Source organism: Pipra filicauda, unplaced genomic scaffold, assembly GCF_003945595.2.
Source record: "Pipra filicauda isolate LSUMZ 115617 unplaced genomic scaffold, ASM394559v2 scaffold72_size3293161_pilon, whole genome shotgun sequence".
Taxonomy (NCBI): domain Eukaryota; kingdom Metazoa; phylum Chordata; class Aves; order Passeriformes; family Pipridae; genus Pipra; species Pipra filicauda.
The window spans coordinates 2605289-2629654 of NW_024104898.1; the positions used below are offsets into that span (position 1 = coordinate 2605289).

Here is a 24366-nt window from a genome sequence, read left to right on the forward strand (position 1 = left end):
TCATACTGGGCAGGTAATATCTGTGCACAAATGGAGACATATATGTATAGTAGGGAACAGGCCACCTGCAGAGTGTCTGCAGCCTTCTTCCCTAAGTGCGAACTTGGTCTAGTTTTCTTCTTAGTAGTCTAGAGGTAGCTGCAAGCAACTGGAGGGAGAGGGTGAGATGTTACCAACAAGCTGCATCCCTGTTTCTGAGAGTACATGAGTGTATTTGAGTGAAAACAAACCCCAATGGCAAAGGATGGATCCAGATAAAATCTCATTCTGGGACCTGATATGTTTGGTGGGGATGGTGTTAACTTCCAGAAACTTGGACAAGGAATCACATTCCCTTCACAAATTCTTTGGATTACATAACTCTTTTTAATTTTCTACAAAATAAAACATGCAAATGGAGAAAGCACTGGCTTTGTAAGGTGTTCTTAAGGTGGTTTTACACAACTCAGTTTCAGGTCCTGCCTCCCACGAGGAAAAGAGGATGGCATTTCGGAAAGACATTTTTCCCCAGTAGTTCCATGTGACCATGAGTACAGTACTGCATAGTGGCAACCTTGGGAGGAGAAAGGAGCAAATTGAACTGCTGAATTATCCAGGTTGGAAGTGACCTTCTAACTCCTGCTGGCCGACTTCAAAGCTGAGTTGGATTACTCAGGGTCTTGTGCAGATGAGTTTTGAACATTTTTAAGGATGGAGATCGCACAACCTCTCTGGGCACCTCTATCATGATCACCTTCATGGTGAAAAATTTCTTCCTTATGTTCATCTGGAATTTTCCATGCTGCAATGTGTGATAACTGCCTTGTACCTTTTCACCTCTGGGAAGAGCATCTTCACTATCAACCCTTCTAGGCAGTAGAAAACAGGATTTAGATCTCTTCTTTGCTTTCCCTACTTAAGACTAAACAAATTGAGTTCCTTCAGCCTCTCTCTCTGTAGTCTGTGCTGCAGCTCCCAACCATCCTGGTAGCCCTGTACTGGACTCCCTCTAGTTTGCCAAGATCTTTCTTTTACAGAGCAATCCCAGACTGGACACTGGACACCAGATATGTCCTCATGAGTGCCAAACAGAGGGACTAATCACTTCCTCATTCTGATAGTCATCTCAGCTTTCCAGATCTGCCACTAATAAATGCACATCATGGATGTATCCTCTGCAGTTCTGTGCTATGCATTGCATACATGTTGGAAAAACTTACTGGTGAGTGTCAGACAAAATTTCCTTTTATACTAAAAAATGAAAACATTTGAAATAATTAGTCTTTGAAAATTATAGAGAGGGAAGAGATTTTAAATGTTCAGTAACATTTAAGGGCAAATTGTGTGTGTATGCTTGTGGGATGTAAATGAGTAGGTGGCTGAGTGGGTATCAGTGACACTAGAAAGGAATTCTTGATGATTTTTAAAATAAAAACATTAAGGAACTAGCAGTAAGAAATAGCAATTATTACGAATCATGATCTCATTTCTAAATCTGGTATGAATTTCAGGCTCTGCAGTTATTACATTTTGAATAAATAGCAATTAACATCTAAGGCTTTTCTACTTCTTTTCTATTTTTTTTTTTTAAACTTCTGGATAACAGACAAACTTCAGCCATTCTAAAATCCAAATACCTCTGAAGAGAATGTCAAGACCTCTGCATCTCCACTAATGGAAAAAAAAAAAATCCAAGGCATGTTATCTGACTCTGAGATTTTGCTTTATCTTCCTGGACTGACATGCACTGACCACTCGTAGGTTGTCACTTATTGCAGTGTCAAATGCCTGCAAATCTCATACTGACTTTGCAGCTGATTTGTATTTCAGCTTCTTGTTCTAGTGCCTCACTGCCAAGTTTAGACTTTTCCCCCCCTTGCTTGTACAATAAGACCCATAGCAAAGTTTTGTAGACCATGTTCCATTGTCAGTGACATCCGAGCAATTCCACTTTCTACCAATTCACTGACAGTGATACAGGTGAATAGGCTGAGTCTCCAAATTGTGCCTGAAGCAGCAAATTGTGGGATACCTTCCCCCCACCACTGGCATGTGTGAAAGTGCAGTGTGGAGATGAAGTTTGGAGACCTGGAGCTTCAGGTCACCCTTCCAGGTCTGTGTTACTGGTGTAGGAGACATAACATTGAAAAACAATGAAAATGTAGTTATCAAAGAAAACAAACCTAATTCTCAGGTGGTACCATGTCCTTTCACTGGAAAATCTTTTCTGAACCATCTTCTTCCCCTAATGTCTCCAGTCAGTATGTGTAACATCTACAATTTGAAAAAAAGCCTTGAACGTGAGATGAAACATCCACATCAATGAATTAAACCATTCTTTTCCATTTATGAGTTCCTTAAAAAAATTCCAAAGTAAGTGTTATTTATTTTCTTTAGAACAAATGTAAGACAACTGATCATATTCATTTTTCTCTGATATCATCTGAAAGTCCTGTGGGAGCAGTCTGTGGACTTCCAGGAATCTACAGAGCTCAGACTGAAAACTATTGCAGTGATGTATACGGAATGAATACACAGCCTGCACAGCAGCAGTTGGACTGGTATTCAGCAAGGTATGAAAGCTTCTGAATAGACAAAATACTTCTCTGTTAACCCCCATTTAATAGAAAGTGCTGTTGCTGGAGGACTGATGTGAGTATCGCTTCTGAAGAAGAAGCAATACTACAGCCCACTTGATCCTGAAACAGACTAAGCTTACTAAACAAGTGGTGCAAATAGTCTGAGACTGTGTGCTGCCTGTTTTATGGGAACTGCAAAGGATCTTCTACCCCTTTCCTTGGGAGACTATTCCACAGCCAGAGAGGTACTCGGTCAAGATTTGCCTTTGGACTCCAATGCAGTTTGCTGTTATTTTATCTCCCTGCCCCTCTTTCACATTTTATCCCCATGTGTACTTTTCAAACCTTCTCTGAAGCAAGCTGGAGTGTGTGCAATGAGTGTGACAGAGTGTGACACAGACTCCACTTGTCCTTTTTCCTGTACTCCCACTTGACTCCACATTACCCTCCACTGGGCACAGTGGGGAATCTGGACAAAAGAAGTTTCTTGGAAAGTTTCCTCTCTGCAAGTGCAGGGGTTTCCTACAGGGACGCACCCTCTGCTGTGGTTTCCAGGGGGCAGAAGCAGGGAGATGAGTGGCTTTTCTGAATCTCTAATTCATAGCCATTAGCAGAGATCACTTTCAAATGCTTCTCCCTTAATGAAACACTGGCTGTTCCTTGCTGGTGTTTCATTAAATCACAAGCTGGAGCAGGCAAAGATGCACTGGAATGGAAACGGGGAGAGTGGGGCATCAGCTGGATGCCCTTGGGGTCCTGTAGGACCTCTCCTGCCTCCTGCAACTGGAATTCTCACCCAGCTCACAAAAGAGTAAAGAATTTTTTTTTTTGTGATTAGGGTTTTTGTTGTTGTTGTCTCCTTTTCCCAGTACCGTGCCCATCGTTCCAAAGAGAGCAGTGAATATTTGATTGCAGTAATTAGTTAATCAGTAACTGGCATAATTTTTTTTTCCCTGATTAATGCTTTGAATAATCATTGCAGCCCTATCTGTAGGCAGTCCTGTTATCAGAGTCACTTTGAAATGATAGATCTGCATCCTTACAGATAAAATTAGACAGGTCAGATGCTCCACCCTCCAAAAACTGCTCTTTCATTGAAATTGGCCAGGGGAAAAGAGAGATCAAAAAAAAGAGAGATCTTCTCTCAGATCACTCATTTACACATCTCTGGAAGCACCATTCTGGAAGAACTTGGGGAATGAGTCCACATGGAAAATCTCAAGTACACAGGGCAGATGGAGGCACAGGATGGGCCTTCCAGGAGATGAGGACCAGGAAAAACATTCATACAAAGACTAATCTGTCTCTGTCCCTAGAGCTTATTTCATTGCTCCATGGGAATGCTGAAACAGAGAACCACCTGCTGATCTGAGGGTAGGGCAACCTCAGTATGAACTCTGTGTGTTTACACATATATATACAGTACATGTATATAAATAAAAATATTTTTTAGATGTAGATTATATTTTTGTGTATATAATGCATGCTTTATATGTTTTATCGCTCGGCCCTGGCAGATGAACTTTAGGATTAAAGAGTGGGTCCAGTTCTGCGCATGCTGCGTCTCACCTAAAAAATCCATTGCGCAGGCTCAAATGTTATCCACATTTGTAAAGCCCTGTGGATGGATGGATATGTTTTATGCATTTAAAACTTGCATGCATAAGATTAACTTCATAGAAAGAAAAGGATGTGATCCTTTCCATCCTGCAGGAGCTAGAGCAATTCCTAAAGCAGTGGTGAAGTTCAAAGTCAGCCTTGCTTTGGAGGGATAACTAGGGTAATTAAAAAAAATTTTCTGCAACAAATTATTAATTCTGAAAAACTGAATGTCTCCAGAACATCCAAGCCTCAGAATGGTCTCTTGGTTTCTAAGTGGATTTCTAAGAGAAATGTGAGAGAGACAGTTCACATTAATGTATGCAGTGCTTGGAATGCTCAGCACAAGACAGTGCTCGATGGGAAGGGCCAAACTTTCAAAACCATGGCCTCTCCAACTGAATTTGAAAATCTGGACCCAAGCTTTACTCATCCCTAGTCAGTACTGTATTCTCCTGCACAGGAGCTATTTTGAGTGCCACTCCCAGTCTGTCACCACAAAACATGAAAAAATGGAAGTTTTCCTTTCTTTTTTTTTTTTTTCTCATGTGAAACAGGGATATTTCCAAAATCCTGAAGGTGCTAGGAGAATGGTATCCCATTTCCTGACAGCTCCACCTTAACCACCTTCTCCCAAAAGTGGTAACATCAGCAGTTGTGACAATCATCAGATCACAAAACTCAGATTAAAAAGACAGAGGGTATTTTCCCAAGGTACATTACTGCTTATTTGACAAGACACTATTTATTTTTATCAGCCATTGTAAGGTGTCAATAGCAACCATGAGAGACTAATGATCCTTGTTGTGCTCCTTAAGAGTGGCCAGGCAAAGAGATCACGACCTGCTGCCATTTTTACTAGAAAAAAAGAGCCAGTAGATATGTACAGCACGTGGAGAAAATGCCCCCTCTGTAACTGGGGCTATCATTGCAAGGTTGAGCTGGATTGGATAAAATAGAGATGTGCCCAAGCATCCTTTCTCACATACAAGCTGAATCCTTTCCTTGAGCCAGTTTTCAAAAAACCACAACATTGATGTGTATAAGGTGGAAACCAAAGGTATTTTTAGATTAGGGGAGAAGCAGCGGATTTGTGTGTGAAGACTGACACTGCATCATTCAGAAGAGCTGGACCCAGCTACATTGTGTGACCCTGCAGACATTAGCAGCAAAGGGTTGAAAGAAACTCCTCTACGAGACTAGGATTTCCTGTAATATGCACAAAGATATATATTTAGCAATCTTACAATATGATACCATGAGTAAATCAGGAACAATGCAATAGAATTACAATCAGACCATCTTATCTTTATCTAAACTATGACCTCAGTTATGTTATAACTTAAGTAAAAAAATGAATCTGCTGGCTTCTTGGCAATGAGGCCATTTCTTATGACCTTTTGCCCGTGGAAAGCCTCAAGTCATTTGTCTTGCACCTCCAATATTTCCTGGACATTTAACTTCCACTTAGCTTACCTAATGCTGAGCTGACAAAAGCTGTCTTGGTAATGGGTACTCATATGTGCTAAACTACTACCTATACTCCTATCGTATTCCATTTCTAATGATTATTGTATAATATTTCCTACATTCTCTTATGCTTAATACTATACTTAGACTTACTAAAAGAGTCAGGATTAAATGACATGTGAACAGCTATCAAAATGGATAATACTATTCCCCTTGCATCAGGAAGACTCCCAGAGTGATACGGTCTGGCTGGCTGGTGCATTTGTAGTCATGAGAAACCAAGCAGACTGATACCTTCTCATTTCTGGCTCTGGAGAAAGGAGAGCCGCTTAGAGCTGCTTTCTGTCTGCTTAACATGTAGTGGCCACTTATAGGGATGATTAAAGTAGTATGCAAAGAATTGCTAGAGACAACCCATGGACAACTCTGTCTCATTTCTGTACTTGGAAGAGCCCGGTCATTTACTAGTAAAGCCAGTAAAAATCGTGAGATTCATTCTTGCTTATAAGATTTCAAAAGTAGCTATTATATTCCAAAGACTGCTTATGCCTTCATAATTGACCTGATCCTGCCAATATAGAGATATCTGCAGAGAGGAAAAGATGATAATTCACTGATATTTACTCACTCTTATCCCAGCAGGGATTCATCATATACAGAAGGTCATGGCCTCCCTTGTCCACCTATTTCACCAAGGGAATTTCTGCCTGGAGCTGCCTGACGAACCTAGGGCTCCCAGAATGGGGAGAGCTAGGGCTGCTGTCCTATCCTTGTTGGTGGCAACTCCACAGCCCCTGGAGACTAGACTTCACTGGAAAAGCAGGGAGTAGAAGTGGTGTTAAATTTAGACCATGTTCATTTCTGCTGTCTGAAGGAAGAGTGAGCAGCTGCCTATGCCCCGGATCCCGCATCTGAGCTTTCTCCCTCACGCTTGGATGCTTGGGCATACAAAAAGTCTGGGAAAGAACTGGGGGCAAAGGCAGGAAGGCTGGAGGACCTCTGTGCAGTTTCGTCCCCAGGGAGAATCTCCGCAGGCTTGGATGTATTTTTAATCTGCTCCATCAGCAATAACAAACACAGTCAGAAGAAATATTAACAGGGATTTTGCTGTGTATGTATGAACTTGTTATCATGAAATGTAATCTCTCAGTCAAATTAGAGCTGTGTTCAGACATTCTCTTCACTGACCTTGGGCTCATCAAGAGAAAAACATTTTCTTTCAAAGGCAGCCTGTCACAGGCCTGTTCTTTACTCAGGCACCTGAACACTTTCCCCTTGTAACTATCTCTTCAATCTGTTGACGCCTAACTCTGGCTGAGTCGACAAGGAAGTTCAAAGCAGTGTGATATGTTTTCTTTAACATGAGATGTCCCATAAAAAACCCAGTTGAGTCTGATTAGTATCAGTGCCTTGTTACTACCGTGCCTGAACCAAATACCAAGTCAGAAGAGTTACAGTACATACTGGATTAATTCTGCTGTCTTAGACCACCAAGAGTATCTCTTAACTGTATTCCTAACTGTTAACATTCTTAACTGATGTGTAGTTATGAACTGAAAAGCTATAGTTCACAGCAGGGCTGTGACTAAACCGCAGTGTAGAGCAGAGTGCTACCAGAATACATGAGATGTAGTAAATTGGTGAAGTTATTAGCTTTCTTGGGTGGAAGACACTCCTCTACTACCTAGGCATAACTCCTCAAACAATCAGTTCAGGATGCCAGACATCCTCCATCCCAAGAGTGCTTAAGGGCACACAAGGAACTAACAGCTACAGCATCTGCTTGCTGGGCCAATGCTCCCCATGATGAATGTTTGGGGGTATTCCAACCTGACCCCAAAGCTGATGGGACAATTTCCTGATGCAAGCTGGCCGTGTCTTTGTCCAGAGCTCCAGCAGACTCATCCAAACCCACCCAGTAGAAGTTAAAGGGCAGAGTTACCAAATGACCCTGCCATGTCCTTAATGTGCCAGCATGCATAATTCATCATCCTCAGATAACCTGCAGTCCTTCCACCCTTCTGGTGACTGTATCAGCATTTGCAATGCAAAGCACTCCTTTAATTTTATTTATTGAGGGACTGATTTGCACAGCAGGGCATCACTTTGTTTATTCTCTGCAATCGTTGTTACCTTTAATGAAGACAATGAAGAATTTTAAATAATAATTATAAAATATATCCCCCTCAGTTACCCTGGCAACAAGCTGGAGCTTTTTAACACTGCCACATATTCCATCTGTTTCTTTCTTTTAAATGACAAAACAGCTACCTCCCATACCAGCATTGCATGGAGGAGAGGAGATTCTCAGGCGGAGAAAGATAGAAGTTCCAGCTATCAAACCACTCATTTTACCTCTACGAGGGAAAGCCCCTTTCTAGGCAAGAGTGGTTTCTTTCAACCAATGCTGTCTAACAAAGTTTTCTCTACACAAAAAAAGGGTGCAGGTCTGTTAGCAGCCAAGCCTCCAGGACTTCACTCATTCCTCCAAAGAACAATAGGTACAGTGGTGAATGTCTCCCTCCCTTTCTTCCATCTGAAGCCTAATCAGACTCCATCAGATGAATGTCCATCAGCTTGGTGCAAGTCTAGACCTAGATATGACTCGGTCCAGTTTGAAAGCAAGAGAGTAAGTGCATTCTTGTGATACTGCAAGAGAGATATCACAACAAGATACTTTCCAATAGATTTGTGGGGTGTGGATTAGAGGTTAATAAAATATAATAAAATTATTTTTCTAGCCTCAAAGTTTCTGTCACTACTCTCCCACATAGATTTCCTGGTTTGACTTTTTTCTCCTCCTCCTCTTTTTCAGACTCTGTTTCGGGGTTTACCCCAGCTCATCCTCATTCCCAGAAATTTCTTCGCTCTCTAAAATGAACTCTGATCTTCTCTCTTCCCTTGTTGGCAGACAAACCCTCTCCCCCTAAAGACTGGCTGTCTGCCACTGCTCAGATGTATGTCACACCTGCCTCCTGCTTAGCATCTGACTCACAGATGGAATCATTTGTTGTATGAAGTCTCCATCTGCAAGATTTTGCTCTTTCTTTTAAGGATATAAAGCCAGAGCAATTCTCCCCAATTTGCTGGAGATACTCTGCCTCTTATGCTTGCATTACCAAGACAACAACTATGCTCAAATGTTCCTCTTGGTCTTGCAAGTGATGTTCCACAGAGAAACGTCAATGGACAAAACTGAACGCTTAGAAAGAAAGCTGTGAAGTGACCTTACATGCACAGCAAAAACAAGCCTTATCTTCAGAAGCATCTTCTGGATCAAAGAGTTTGCAGTCTTTCTTTCCAGCTTCTAGGATTGGTTTTGATTTGGTCTGGGTTTGGTTTTTCCCCCGTATTATCTAAATGTTTCCTGCAGTTTTCTGCCTTCTTTGTCAGTAGATTTTGCTTTTTTTCATCTTGTGCCCCAGTGTTTCTCCCAGAGTCCAGTTTAATCACTCAGAATTTTACTTTCATGTAGGCTGCATACTGTTCTGGGGTTTTGCCTTTTCTCATACAATCAGTTTATCGGTTCCTTCTGTCATTCCAAATAAGCAGCAAATTGCAGTTGGCGGGGGGAAGGGGACACTGGAAAGCGTTATGAGAGTTCACCCAGTGATGGAGCAGCAACACTGACCAAGCCTGAAATGAGAGCCAGCCTGTGGCCAGGAGAGGTTAGTGCCTTTAACCTCTGCATATGTGTATCCTGGCTAGAGCCAAGTCTCATTTTGACTACTACTAATGGACACTGGAAAACCATCATGATGGCAGTCTCTACTTTGGAAAAATTCAGGGATGAACAGCAAAGAAACGGGACAGTCAATAGCAAGGGTCCATCTGCAGGAAAGTCTGGAGATCACAGCCTGGAGTAGAAGGTGCTGTACCACTGACTGAGGTTGTCCCAGGACATAAATAACAGAACAGGCACCTGGTGGAGCTGAAGGGACAACTGTGTAGTGGTTGCAATGTAGAGAACTCTGACAGTCAGACTGGTCTGAGTGGAGAGTGAATAGCAAGGTCTAGGTAAGGACACACAATAAAGGACAGCTGAAGAAGAACTAAAAGAATAGTAGACGTTGTTAGCACCAAAATCTGGAGGTCACCAGAATCATGGCATATCTACAGGTAGTTTCTCAAGAAACCTGGAAAAAACTCTGAAAAAAATAAAGAACAAACTAAAACAAGGGATACAACTTCCTTATTTTGTTTTTGGTGTTCTAGCCCTGAAAAATGTCACTGCAGAGGCAGAAATATCACTAGCCTTTCTCTATTACACAGAGGCTGAGATGCTCCCTCTCCCCTTCTCTTCTTCAGATCTTCATCCATAAAGAGGAGACACTGTTTCCTTGAGAAACCAGAGACTTAGAAGACCAGCAGGGATGTTTGCCTGTAACCTGGTGAGCCATGGAGCTCAGACTAGTGAAGCTGCCCAGTCCAGCAGGGGATGAGTGGAAGAGAGCTCCTCAGTAAAGCACTGCGCTATGTTGGAGGAGAAACAGAAGGGCTATGTGGCCTTTCAAAAGGGATAGAAGAACTCCTTGACAAGCAGTAGAAGATGGAAAAACTGGACTGTTTTTGAGATACCTTGCCTTGGTATTTCTAAGGGCAATGTGCAGTCTCTGAATGATAAACTACCAGAAATGTGGTTGATATCAACCTTTAGAGATGCTGTGATGAAAGGGCAGAAGGGGAAAACATCCTCTGTACTATCACTCCTGAGCCAGGAGTGCTTGGGGTGGAAATGCCACCCTCCTGCCTTGGGCCTGCTGTTTCATAGTTGTCCATTACTGGGGATTTTATCCTTCATCCTGAGATGTCCCTTTGTGTCCATTGCAGTAAACAGGGCCCTGGAGCCAGATGGTCCCACTAGCAGTCCTGATGCTGGCAAGACAAGAGCACAGCACTTGGCGCTTTACTACCTCCTCCTTTACATTGTGTATAACTGATGGGTTTGGTGTTAAAAAAGGACAAATATGATAAATAGCCACGGAAAAGAAATCCATGTAGATGGATATTCTACTGTAAACCATATGTCTCTGTCCAGGGCTACTGTAGAGTTGTTACTGAAAACAGCAGGGTAATAAAAAGCAAGATTTCCTACATTTTCAATAATGTTTTCTGACCACGTGTAATGTCAAGTGTTGAGAGACTGGCCAGAATTTCAGCCCTGGAGGCTAGACAAAACCTCCTCATGTCACGCCTTCTGGGATCTTTTGCTAAGGGGAGGGAACCATTGCTGTCAGCCAGTGCTTGCCTGGCACCAGGCCCTCTTCCTCCTTCTGGTGGTGAATCTGCACCTCCAAAAGAAGCCAGTTTTCACTGCAGTCCTGGTGATCATAAAGCTAAAGGTGTTGGCCCTTGACATTAGCTCTGCAAGGACAGAAATACTACTCAGAGGAAGAACACATGCACAATCTGAGGAAAATCCAGAATATTAGTGCCAGCAAAGAGTTAAATCCCCAGTTTTCCAGGCTTCGTGGTGACAGAGTCAACCCACCAAATTACTTTCTCACCTCACTGATGAGGATATCCTATGCAGAATAGCATCTGGACATCCATTTACCAAACTCCACTCATGGCTAGGCATATCAGTGCAGGTATTCCTTTGCAGATCTTCCTCCACTCCCCACAGAATGACCTGCCTTTGCTGTCTGAAAGCTAGTCCAGCTAATTATCTACCTCAATTAACATTCATATAGAGAGGATTTACCAGAGGCATTTCTGCTCTAACAATGCTCTGACCATCAGCTTTCACTCTATAATCTGTAACAGCTGTCATTGTCACGTTTTCCCTCTATGTCGGTTCTCTGAATTCCTTGATTTATACTTTCTGCAGCAAAAACTTACAGGATGAAAGCGAAAAGTGCTTAGGCAAGCAAGGACTGAGATCAATGAAATCAAGGGTTTGGTACTCCCAGGTGAGGAGCAAGACAGGAGCAAACGTGATATGTTCTAAGTTAGAAGCAGTTCTATCCCATTACCTGCATCCAGGTAAGTGAGCAGTTAACTGTTGCCCCTAATAACAAATGCTTTCTGCAACTGAAAATAAATAATTTTTTATCTTACACAATTGCAATCCAAGGTAATAGTGGTTTATTGCCCTGTCAAAAAGAACACTGTGGGTAGGGAATCCATACAAATGGAAATAGTCGTAGAATCGTTTCGTCCTCTACCTGAGTAGATGGAATAAAGAGACCTTGCTCCCTTGGAGCTCTGGCTCTTGGGAATTGGCAAGCTGGGAAGATTGCCTTTTCACTAGCAGCTATGGTTGTAATAGGGGTTTTCAGTTGGATTTCTGCCCCACTGGGTTTGTAGAAGTGAAGCGTTACAGGAGAAAAGAGCGTTTGCAATCCCTCCTCCCAAGCCTTATCATCTTTTCTTAACTGCTAAGAGGAGCTGAAGGATTTGTTCCCATGCCCATCTTCCCTGAGCTATTTTTCATAGTGGATTGAGAAAGGCTTAAATGTTACAGATGGCTGAAAATCTTGTGGCATCAGCACGGAATGGCTGTTTCTGTTCATGCTAAGAGCCCAAAATGAGCAGCAGCAGCAGCAACATGCCACTGTGAGCCTCGCTCTGGTCACTTTAGTGTCTATCAGATGAAAAAAATGAACAAATATATCTGATAGCAAACACCATCCAAGGCCTTTTTGGCACAAATTTGCCACTTTTTAAAGTCTGGTTTGGCTACCTCAGTGATAGCAAAGTGACTCATCCAGACAGTTGCCGGTATTGTTAATGTGTTTTTTAGCAAAGATGAACCTAACTATAGGATATTTGTGTGTTATAGCAAACTTCCAAAGCCTCTTGTGTTTTAGACCACTTGGCTACCAGGTCCCATTAACTTAGCTCTCTACGATAACTGGGAGCCCACATGCCAGTGTCACCTAGGCTTTTCTTCACTGATTGGTTTTGGAGCAGCATTAAAGGTGACCAACATCTGACTCACTGCTTTCTGTCTGTTAACCAAAGCAGGAGGTGAATGTTCAGCATCCTATATGTGTGTACGTTGCTTGAAAGGCTTCCCAGTCTTGCTTAAACAAGTTCTTCCTTATACATGGTCTCTTCAGGACCCGCTTCCTTTTTTCCTATTTCTTCCTTCTGTTAGAATGTAGCTGACTCTGGTAGGATGAGAAACCAGCACAGCAAGCTGATTTTCCTTCTCACATCAAGGAATAGCAGTGAATACAGATGCTTGGTGCAAGAGTACCTGTAACTGAAACCCATCACTGGAGCCATGGAGCCCTCTGCTCCCCATCCTCCTCCATGCAAGAAAGGTATTTGCCAGCAGACATTTCCACACACATGTGCGCCACATCTACGGTCTTCTCTGTAACAAAGTGTGTAAGGAGGTGTTCAGCCAGACCTGTGTTTGAATTGTTTGTCTAACAGCAGAAAAAGTGATCTTTTTAAAATAAAAATATTCATATTTCAAGAGATGCATTTGTTGTAGACAGATTTCAGGGTGTTTCTGAGCTGTTGAGCTTGGCTAAAATTATTAAATGAGAGGTTCTAAAACTCACTTTCCATGTTTTTCTGCAGATATGTTTTTAGCATCAACCATGATTATGCCTTGGACTGGCATCCTAGGAAAGCAGATGGGGTTTCCTGGCATCGGGTTTCCAAGGCTTTTGACTGTTGGAGTCTACTGCATCCTGTTGTAAGGGGAATGTATTTTGCAGTGCCATAACAGGATTCTATCTATTTCCAAATATAGTGGTTTCCTCCTAATTCTCAGACATGAGGTACTGCCAGGAATGGCTCAGCCTGACACCATTTTACTACAATGGACATGTGAAAATAGCCTGATTTCTGCATTGAGTCTCCAAGCCAGAAATTAATTGAGCCAAGAACAAATAAGTAATTCCTTATTTATTCCTCAGTTGAGGTTTGCTGCTGTTGTCAGGTCACAACAGCTTGGGGAGGGGAATTGCTCTCCATGCCTCAAAGAAAATATTACTCACTGTTACAGGAAACTAATAAAAGGCAGGATTCCTTTTCCTCTGGGAAAAGGACATCTCCCCCTCTTTGTAATTTACACTAGTGTTTTGTAATCTCTGTCTCTTAAGTACAAGTGGTTGGACTATAACTACTACCTTTAAAAACAGTGGAAATCTTCAGATGCATGATTTCCTTGGAGTTTTCTCTCACATCTGACCCCACAGTGGTTATCCTATGGGGAAGCTGTAAAGGTCACATGCAGGCACAAATGCAGGGACAATGTGCCTGGAAGCACTGAGCTTGTGAGTTGAACCCTTAAGTTTCCATGTGGAAGCACTGGGGAGTTAGTGTCCTACAGAACACTGTTTCATCACTGAAGCCATGGAATCTGCACCACAGTCTCCTTCTGAAGCTCTCTTTCCTCTACCATGCTGGCAACATGTCCTGCTAGTACCCACAGCCCAATATGCTCTCTTCCTTCACAGATGCTTTTGAAAAGCTCTTTATCTTGTGATTCAGACTCTGTTCACAGGAAGTTTACTCTTGGCTTTACATTTCAGGTGAGTGCCAGGACATTTCCTAGCAATGTGAGCATTGCTTCTACGTAGTAAACCCTGAAAGGAGAGGCTTCTTCAGGGCTCAGTCTTCTCTGTTGCAGGCTTCTTCTCTCTGACAGCTGAGGAGACTCTCCATGGTTTCTGTACAGCAGGGCAGATGTGGAGCTCAGGAGCCTGGCTTGTGTTCCACCAGCAGAGACTCACGCTCTGCTAGCACTCACCTCTGGCTGGGCAGTAACCTGTGGTCATGTGCTTGAACTTGCTACAGTAAAGGGGCACTGCAAAGATGCCTCCTTGACTAAGATTGCCTTTAGGAACAGGCTAAGTTAGAGCGGTGCCGGTGGGGACACAAGGCAGTCCTGCTGCAGCAAGGGAGGTGCCCAGGCCATCCCTTCCTGCTCAGGGCTCCTCAAGACGCTCTTCTGCTTGGTGAGACAAGGGGCTGCATCAGGATTCTGCTCCATGCCTCTGCTAGTCCTCCACACACATGGCACGTGCCCACTGTTACTGCAGTGCTTTTATCTTAGTACTTTAGAGTTCTGTACTACTTTTAGTTTTAGCATTGTTTGATAAGCAACTGGCCCCTTCCAGCATGGTGTTAAGCACCACTGAAATCATTCGCAATTGGTAGAGCCTGCCAATAGAGCCTAATTTCTGCCCCCCTCCTTGAGACAGCTTGTGGAGAACAACCAAGTGGCTATATAGTGGCATCCACAAAAATTATGCAATAGTATAGGGCAAAAAGCAAAGTGAAAACCCGTAGTAATCTGAAGTGTTGGGGAGATTTAAAAAACGTATAATTAGACAGGCATCAATGTGGCCAGGAAACCCTGTTTAGTGCCCCATTGTCTTTAGAAAAGGACCTGAATTTTATGCATGCAGCAAATAAGGGATTTACCAGAATATTAACAATATCCCCGTTCCTATATTAGAGAGCATTCTTGGTACAAATAGAAAGGTATTGCTTGCCACCCACGGTCTATTGCCCTTGCTGCTTAGAGACCCCAAGCACTTTGCATTTTGCCAGCCACTTGGAATATATATACTAGCTATAAAATGATACTTAAAGAGTTCCTGCACTTTGTACAAATGGCTATTTATGACCTGCCATCAATGTTGTTCTACAGAGAGGCACAGGGAGGGGGGATTGATGGAGCAGTGAGCCCAATCCATCAGTCACTTCGCTACAAACTCTAAACAGATTTTAATTGTGAGGCCAGATTTACTCCAGCCATCTGTATACGAAACGTGTCTCCCCACTGAAATAGAGAAATACTTTATACTGAATGCTCTTTTGCAATGTATATATTGTGTCAATGTCAATAAAATATTTGTCACAGCAAAAATGTAAGCTTGTCTGCTGCATAACAGAGAGCCCCAGTGGAAGGCAACTTTCCCAGATTTAATGCTGACTAAACTTCTCAGTTTCACAGGAAATTAATGGGGCTGGGGAAGAGCCTTGCAATTAGAGGAGCAGGGCTACAAATTCTTCCCTTGCTGTTGGCTTGCTTTATTGGAAAGATCTCAGTTCTCAGAGCAGGACTGGGCTGATGGCTGGAATTGCTGGGAGGTTTTATTTCTCCTCAGAGCAATAAAAATAAAGCCTCTGACATGACAAGCTTGCCTACACCTCCAACCCCTGTTCTGATAGAGCACCCCAGGTTGTTCCCCACCCAGAGCAGTGGATTTACTCCCACAACCCCTTTAAACCATGGCAGTGCTGTTGAGACTGCCAACATGGGAGCCAATTAGGTGGTACTACAAAGATGTTGATGCCTGTGGTCTGATATCTATCAGTTCATCTCAAATATCCCCTGAACTGCTGTAAGTGGTAGAAGCTTTTAATCACTGTTAAGCTTGACTCAGTTCAGACCATTTTCTTGAGCTATCCTGTCCTTTTGTTCACCTCACTTCCAGGATGATTAAAACTCTGTTTACTGTAAGGGGACACTATCTTCTCTAAATTTGATTCCTTTCCTCATCACTAGCCATAATACAGTTATTTCTGAAGATCCTTAGGTTAAATGACTTTCATGTAACATGCCCCTCTTTTGTGGCACACCCAATCTGCCACCTAAGATCTCCGTACAGCATTGCATAGTCACCATGCTTGAGACCTGGTATCCAGTCCTGCCACAGCTCAGCTTTTTCTGGTGCTCAAAGTGGCACCACATTACACCATCCTCTCTGCGTTACCATGGACAGGCCCTCTCTGCCACTCACAGATATTTTTTAAACCAGGTGGAACAGTTCTACTTTGCAATTCCTAATGCACCTGCTAATAATAAAGACAAAATTGTTCAGTACAGCCTGAAAGGTTGGTCTTCCAGACTCTTAGGAGTGGTCTGTAGGTGAGGAACATTTCCTCCACAATCAAGTGACCAGTGCATGCAGGCATCTTTTTTCTTTTCTCTGAAGGTGCAAATCCTACCAGTCCCATCTCATCCCCACTTGTATTTTTCTCCTATGACTTTGTGGGTACCACTCACTCATCTGTTGTGGTTTTCAGTTATTCATATAGCTGATGGAACAGGACTTCAGTCTAATTAACCTGAATGGATGCTGGCATGCTAAATGTTGCTTACTCTGATTTATAGAGGACGCCTCAAAAGCTTATCCTTGCAAGGCTTTTCAGAATCCCATTTGCTTTTCACTTTCTGCTGTTTGCTTTTTCCTTGGCATTTCTCTCTGATGGACAATGGAAACAGACATCTAGCTTGAAATTCAGTTTCTAGTCTCACATTTGTGTTGCAAGCTCCCAAATGGGATTTTTACTTGTTTTTGTTTCTTTCATAATATTTTTAATTAATTGCTGTGCTTTATTTTTATTGGTCTGTGTTATTTATGGGGCAGCAAAAGCTGGACTGAAGGTGAAGCCCTAGCCTTGGCTTTTCCCCCAAAATGGTGGCCCCTGTGCAGCAGTTATATGAATCTAAAACATTCATCACAGCTTCCTGTGTGCGTGAAGGGAAGAGCACATATCGATAGTCTCTTATCTCCATTTCTGTCCAGACGTGCTTAGTATCAGGGCAGCTAACTCTTAAATCACCAGATGAACTTCTGCACCATGTGATTCAGAGAGATCTGCCAAAGAAGAAAATAGTAGGTCAGTGTCAGTGCTTCTACGTTAACCTAGTGATGTTCATTGCACAGGCGTGAGCCTCGTCTCCTGGGTGATATTGAACAACCCAGGAATGATTCCAAACTCCTCAGGCTTTGCTCTCGCTAGGCTGGTGCACGTTTCACCCTTTTCCCATTAGTGGTTAAGTGAGACAAGGAGTATATGGATGTGAAGATGAGAAGGGATCCCAGTGAGGCAGGCAATAGTTTGGCAGTTAAATTTACCATCAAAACCACTCTAATGTATTCTAGAGCCATTTTAAGTGCACTGCATTAAACACAACTGGTAATACAAAACCAGAACAGAAATATGTCTTTGATTTGCTTGTGTTTTATTGCTCTAGTGTGTGCTCTGTAAACCACGTGAGCATTTGCATCCAGGATAAGGCATTAAATGACAGTGAAATTCAGTGGGCAATGTTCCTGCCTCTAGGCAGCAGGGTCGGAGGTCTGGATTTTCCTTCAAGCTCATACCTGCTGGTGGGAAAACAGAAAAGGGCTGGAGGGATAAGCTGCTTTTTGGAGCAAGAATTAAACAGAGAAACATTGTGAAATGCAACAGGGTGAAAATGAGGATTCACATCACTCATTCCAGAAACATTATAGCAGAGTATGTACATCTGACACATAACGAAACTTATTAAAATGACAATACAAAGTCAAACAGTGAAAAATTAGGAAAAGGCAGGGATCTTCAGGCAACCATTAGTTTGCTCCCTTATGCATTAACTACGTGGCTACACAGTGTTTTCCCTGCAGGGCCCTGTTTCATTCACTGCACAAGGCAGACAGTGCTAACTTAATAAATAACATTTCAGTATTTCCTTTCTCCTTTGTGTTTGCTCTGCTGCCTCCACAGTTGGGTTCCTCCTCTCCTGTGCCCCTGTCTGCTCTCTTGCTCCCTGTGCTCTCTGTACTCCCCTCCCTTGCTGGTGCTCCATGACAGATCCTCTCCTCAGATGCAACACCAAGCCTTGCTGCCCCTTTCCATCAGTGCCTCCAAGACATCCTGTCACATTAGTCCCAGCTCCCCTACATCCTCTTCAACCCACATCCAAGGGTTGCCAGTGTCTCTTCAAGGTTATCTCCCCACCATTATCTCTCCATCCACCCAACCTCAGTCACTGAGGACTGGCCCCACAACACCCTCACTCAGCCAGCCCCAGTCAACTGCAGGGGAAGGGATGAATGGAAGGACCAAGGAGTCACCTCTGCATCCAGGGGCTGCAGGGGTTGGACTGTGACATGGAGAGATGCCCTGCAGAGGGTTTGCGTGCCAGCACAGGCTCAGGACTCTGCAGTACAGGCAGATTCCCAGTTTTCATGAGCTTCTGAAGGTTTAAATCACCCAGGGAGTTCAGCAGCTGACGTCCCTCCCACAGGCTGTGAGCCTGGGCCCCATCTGATCCAACACAGAGGTGTCCATCTGAGCTAATCATCTGATGAGCCTTTTGTCGTCAAGGCAGAGAAAACACAGCAGTCCTGGGGCATGATTCATCCTAAGCAGGCAGTTAATATAGGTCAGCGGAAATGTTCCCTATGAGTGCCACTGGCTGTAAATGGAAATAGAGCCGGTGAAGCCGTGTCAATCAAATGCCACGCCGGTGGCCAGGAGGGGGAAATCACAACGTCACCTAGACGCGGTCCCAGTCTTCATAGTCTCAGTCCCAGACTGATCCTCTGATCCCACTTTCCTTACCCAGGCCATTTTCCAGGCCCAGTTTCTTTGCTCATCGTGTCTCAGTCTTTCACCCTTCTCCAGATCCCAGCCCAGTTTCCTTCTCTCTCTCGGTCTTACCAGCTCCCAGGTAAAACTCCAAACCTCACCAGGCTCCTGTGCAAATCTGCTGCCCCAGCAGCCTTTGAAAGCTGGTTCCACATGGCTACAGACCTTGTACAGTAAATTCTGCATAGCCTGGGGCATCAAACATGCTGAGGACAGACGGACTCTTGGGGGAACATTGCTTCTACAATCCAAGTAATTCCCAGTAGACATGTGCAAATTGCAGTTTTTGGAGGCCAGATTTGGGGCAGGTTCGTAAAGAGACAAAGGGTATATTCCTGACTCAGAGACTACCCAAGTGTTCAATTCCACAGCATACTGGACAGAGAACATTTAAAGAAAAACATTACTTTTATTTTTTAATGTGGACAGAGGTATAATTTTTTTTCTGGCTTCATTCTTCAAACTGTTACATCATTTTGGATGAAACAGTCATAAATACATGCATTCCAAAAACGAAGACTGAGTAACCATGAAAAATCTCTGCCTAGAAAAGGTCTTACATAACAAAAAATAAGATTTTAGTATGGGAAATGCTGGACAAGCTTAATTATATGTGAGCTAACAACCTACATGTAAGGATGAGACACTGTCAGGAATTGATGTGTCAGAAGAAAAAATGCTAGAACAAATGTGCTACATTAAAGAACTGTAAATCACCAGTCTCTGATGGCCCAGGTTAAAGAATCCTGAAGGCTCCTGAGAAAGAAATTCTGAAGGAAAATATATAATCTCTCAATAAAATTAGTTGGCTGAAAGATAGCAAACACCAAGTCTACCATTTTCAGAAACACTAGGCTTACTCATGCAAATCAATACATCTTACTCTTACAAACAAGTTTTGTAATGAAAATTTAAAACGTAATTACAGCATCACTGATTGAGATATATTAAGCAAATTTTCAACACAGGAAAATCATGTTTCATTGGTCGATTGGACTTCTTTGTATAAAAAGGCAATGGAGAATTGGTTGCTAAAGGCTATTGGATTCCAACAGAACTTTTGATGAAGTCTTTCTTAAGACGAAATTGCATAAATTAAGTAGCCAGAGCTAAAGCAACATTATAAACTAAAGCAAGGCTGCAAAGCAAAAGAAAATTAAGAGGAACAAATGACTAATTTTCATTATGGTAAAACACCATTTGTGAGATACAGTAAGTTTTAGTACCAGGATCATATTATTCACCATAGTCTTCTGTGATCTTGAAACATGACAAAGCAGTATAGCAAAAAAGGACCCAATAAGCTCCCTTTATAAGGCTATATAAGACTGTGGGGGTTGATCTTGGTGCCTGGACTACTCAAACCTCTGGTGGGGCCACCACTGGACCACCAAGCCAGAACTCACTTGCTTAACAGTGTATTTACCTACAGTGCTTTTACAAGCCTGCAGCTGCTATGTTGCATCTTTCCAACTTTAATTCGAAGTTCAACTGGTCTTCAAACAAATGCTCCCTTAAAAATCACAGATACTACTTATGAAACATAACCTTCCCTCACGGGAAGCATCAAGCACAACCCATACCATACTTGATTCGGACCTTGAGGATTAACATTTATATAAAAGGGGTCTGTTCCTGGAAACCTTTGCTTCAAACTCTGTGAAACTTCCACCACATATTTAAATAGCAGTGTTTCATGTACATTTATACCATTATAAACGATACCACCTAAGGAGTCCTTCTGCTGTGCCTTTTGCAACTGGACTTGTCTATCTCGTATTTGCCTTTTTAGCCACCAGCACGCTTGTAGCAAATGTAAGTAGAGCCCTTCCCAAATCTTCGTTTGCGAAGCCTAGCCATGATAGCATTATAAAAATTAAAATAGTCTTTTTACAATAACCAGTCTGCTACAATCAAGGGTCAAGCCAAGCCAAGTCCTTTGTCCTGGCACATTTGGACAGGACACTCCTTAAACTCCTTGCAGGGTCAGCCAAACTGAAGCCAGTTTCTCCAGAGGGTGGCTGCTTTAGCGCCGCACATGTCTCTGCCTTTGAAGTCTCTGCTCAAAGTTGCTGAGAACAAGGCACCTCTAATCCCAGGAGCTGGGCATGCATCGACAAAACACAGCTCCCATTCTTTTGGGCCTGACCCCACTTTTTGCTGTGGCACGAACAAATCTCCCAGATGGTGCATATAGTGGGTAACAGACATGCCTTGTGCTCCCAGGTGTACTTCAGTGCTGAGTGTGGGGAGCCAACAAGGAGATGCTGTTTTCTATGGCCTCAGAAATATTTCTCTCTCGGGATTTTCCTCTCTTGTCTGGTAGGTTGGCACTGCAACACCCAGGAGCTCTCAAAAGCTCTCTGCTCACAGTAGCTCCCCACAGCGCTGCAAAGGGGAACATAGGGAAGGGATGGAGGGGGAAGAAGAGGTAACAAAAATTCTTCAGGAAGCAGAGCCAGAAATGGGAAGTGCTACTGAGCCTTCACCTGCAATTGAATTTTCATAATGGTCAGGCTGATTTGGAGGCTGCAATTCTGTGCTAAGGTTTGGAGAGTGCTCTGGAAAGAGCTGGACAGTTCCCCGTTTGGTCTTGCTGATGTATAGCGTCAATATGCCCTATGGCAAGTCATCTCCAGGCAGTGCCAGACATCAGGACAGACACTGTCCATGCTCTCAAATAGGGCTGTGTTTTTCAGGGGGGCTCCTTTCTCCTCTCTGTGCAGTCGTTTCCTTCTCTGCACACAGTGTCAGATGCTCCACTGGAGATCACTGTGATCTTAGCGATCTGTCTGCTTGTAATCATTAACTGTACAACACACTGTGACATTGCATTCACTTCCTTTTCCCCCTCTACCTCTCTTCCGTACCATATAAGCCACCTCCTGTCTGTATGATCTGATGTTTGAGCTCAGATTCCCATATGGAAATTCATATTTTTCATAGTTGACTTCCGTAGGGGCCCTTCCCCAATACCCTCATAAGAAGTGAACAACAATTAAGATTTTTTTCCTATTCTTAGACAGCATACACACACACACACACACACACACAAAATATTTACTGTTCCTCCAGCTATTTACAAAGGCAGGTTTACATTCCCACACTAGCAAGGGCAGGAAGTAGTGAAAACCATAATTCAGGGCTCCTAAATAAAAGCAAGTCAACAGAACAGCCAGCTGAGCTGAGCTCTAGCACCACTCCTCTGCCCCCATTTCACTTTTCACCCCTTTCTCCAAGTCCCCAGCTGCAAAGAAGAAAGGCAATAAATCTTCAAAGGTCAAATGCTGGTGCTGGCTTGCCAGGATGGACGAGTTTGGTGTCTGATGTCAATGTGGGGCTGTTTTCCCTAGTGCCCATGTCAGCATGTCAGGCTGTTTTAAGGATGACACCTCAGCAGTAAGATGAATATTTGGGCTCTGAGTTGGATGACAGCTGTCTAACAGATTGAAAAGAAGGGTAAGAGGATGGTCATGTGGGCCTGGCAGCATGGGACCAGCCCTCTGATCAATATCTTCACACACTCTTGTCCCCATATTTGACTGCTTCAGAGATGGGGGAATCATTTTTTGAAGCTCCTCTGGCAGAAAAGCATCCCTTGCAGCAAGGAGAAAATGGTCAAAAGCAAGGCAGCTCATGTCTCCCTGGAGTGATATGCAGAAGGTACTGGCCTGAATATGCAGAGTTAAAAAAACCAAACAGACTCAGCTGCCTAAAAGAGAGTCAGTGCAAGGAAAATAATAAAACTTCTGTATTTGTGCCATGAGTTTTGCGCAAGACAGTCTGCACCACGTGTGCTTGTGACTCAGTACCTGCTGTAAATAGGGGAGGTACTGGGGAGAAGAAAGAGGCAGGTTGTCTTTCTCCATGCACAACCAGATATTGATGGATGGATTCCACTGTCCTTTGCAGGGAAAAGGAGGTGACAAGGACTGCTGCAGCCTTCCATGTTGACCCAGCATGGACAGATGTGGGTCATGCAGGTGGCAAAGCACATCAGGATACCTCCAGTGCCTTGACTGTCAAATCTAGGCAGAGCATTTGCTCTCTCCCCCACTTAGACCCAGGGTGGAATTGTGCCTGCCATCAGCACACACCTTGAGGTGCTTTGGTTCTCTGCCTAAACCATGGGGGGAGATGTTTCAAACACACCTTCTTTCCCAGATAAGGGGGTTATATTAATGCATCTGATGACATTAGCAGTTGAGACTGTTGGAAACTGAGGGCAATTCCCACCAAATTTTTTTTCTACTTTGCCTTAGGAAAAAAACCCAAAGACTAATTTGGAAAATTTTCATGATCTGATTTTCTGAGAGAAGTTCATAAGTTGGTAAAGCACTGGAACAGGTGCCTAGACAAGGTGTGAAGGCCAGGCTGGATGGGGCTTAGAGCAACCTGGCCTAGTGGAAGGTTCCCTGACTGTGACAGGGGTGTTGGAACTAGATAATCTTTGAGGTGCCTTCCAACCCAAACCATTCTATGATTCTATGAAGTTTGTGGGGAAACTCAACACTGTAATGCAAAACTCCTCTGACGCTCTAATGTGACAAATGCTGGGGCCCAACAGAGGGTCAGGTAAAGACCACAAGCAGCAATTGTTTGACTTTCTTGACAGTGTCATGAATCCTAATTAACAGCCTCAGGCATCTTTGTAGTAGTGTGCCTTTTCTTTTAGTGGCCAAGCTATCACCTTATCCTGCTCTAAGTAATACCGCAGGGCAAGCAAAAGTTCCAAGATAGGCTCTGTCAAGCTGTCTTCCCTTCAGATAAGCTATCGTAGTTGTTCAGCTCCACAAGGTAGACACATACAGCAGTTTTAGCTGGGCAAAATGTACTAAGTGTGAAGTTGGGAAAAGGTTTATCTTTTTGCAACATTTTGTCAATGGTTTTCTCTATTAGACTTTTTCTTCAATAGAAATTGTTTCAATTTAGACCCTTAGGGATAGTCTGTGCATAATTTTTCATACTGACTTAACTATATTAGCTTCAAAGCTGATGTAATTAAAGTAGTATTCCCTCCTCCTCCACAGTCACACTTTAACTGGTATAAAGGGACTTATAATGGTACTGTTTACATGAAAATTAACTGCATTAATTTTTCCTTCTCTGCACACCTGTATTACATCCAGACAGCTGCAACATCACCAGGGGATGGGCTGGGGATGAAATACCAAAAGCCTTCTGGCAGATTTAAATGCGTAGGCAGATAATACTAATGAGACAGACTATCTCACAGTCTGGTCTTGCACTTAGTGGGACAGGCTGAGACTCAGCATCTATGGATTTGAGGAAAAGGAATCTACAAGAGTTTGATTTGGGGCACTCTGTCAAGAGAGTCCAAAAAGAAAGAGGAAGTTATAGCTTCTGGTCTCACACCAGCATCAATCAGGATCTCCACTCC

At 43.2% G+C, this 24366-nt stretch overlaps 1 long non-coding RNA gene across 1 annotated transcript; it reads right to left on the reverse strand.

Annotated features, from left to right (window-relative positions):
* Positions 1-366: 366 nt before the first annotated feature.
* On the reverse strand, positions 367-13846 carry LOC120324860. Its single transcript, XR_005566530.1, has 3 exons — positions 13718-13846; positions 2163-2253; positions 367-553 (listed from the first exon to the last, which is right to left on the reverse strand). It is a non-coding gene; the product is annotated as an uncharacterized LOC120324860 (long non-coding RNA).
* Positions 13847-24366: the final 10520 nt, after the last annotated feature.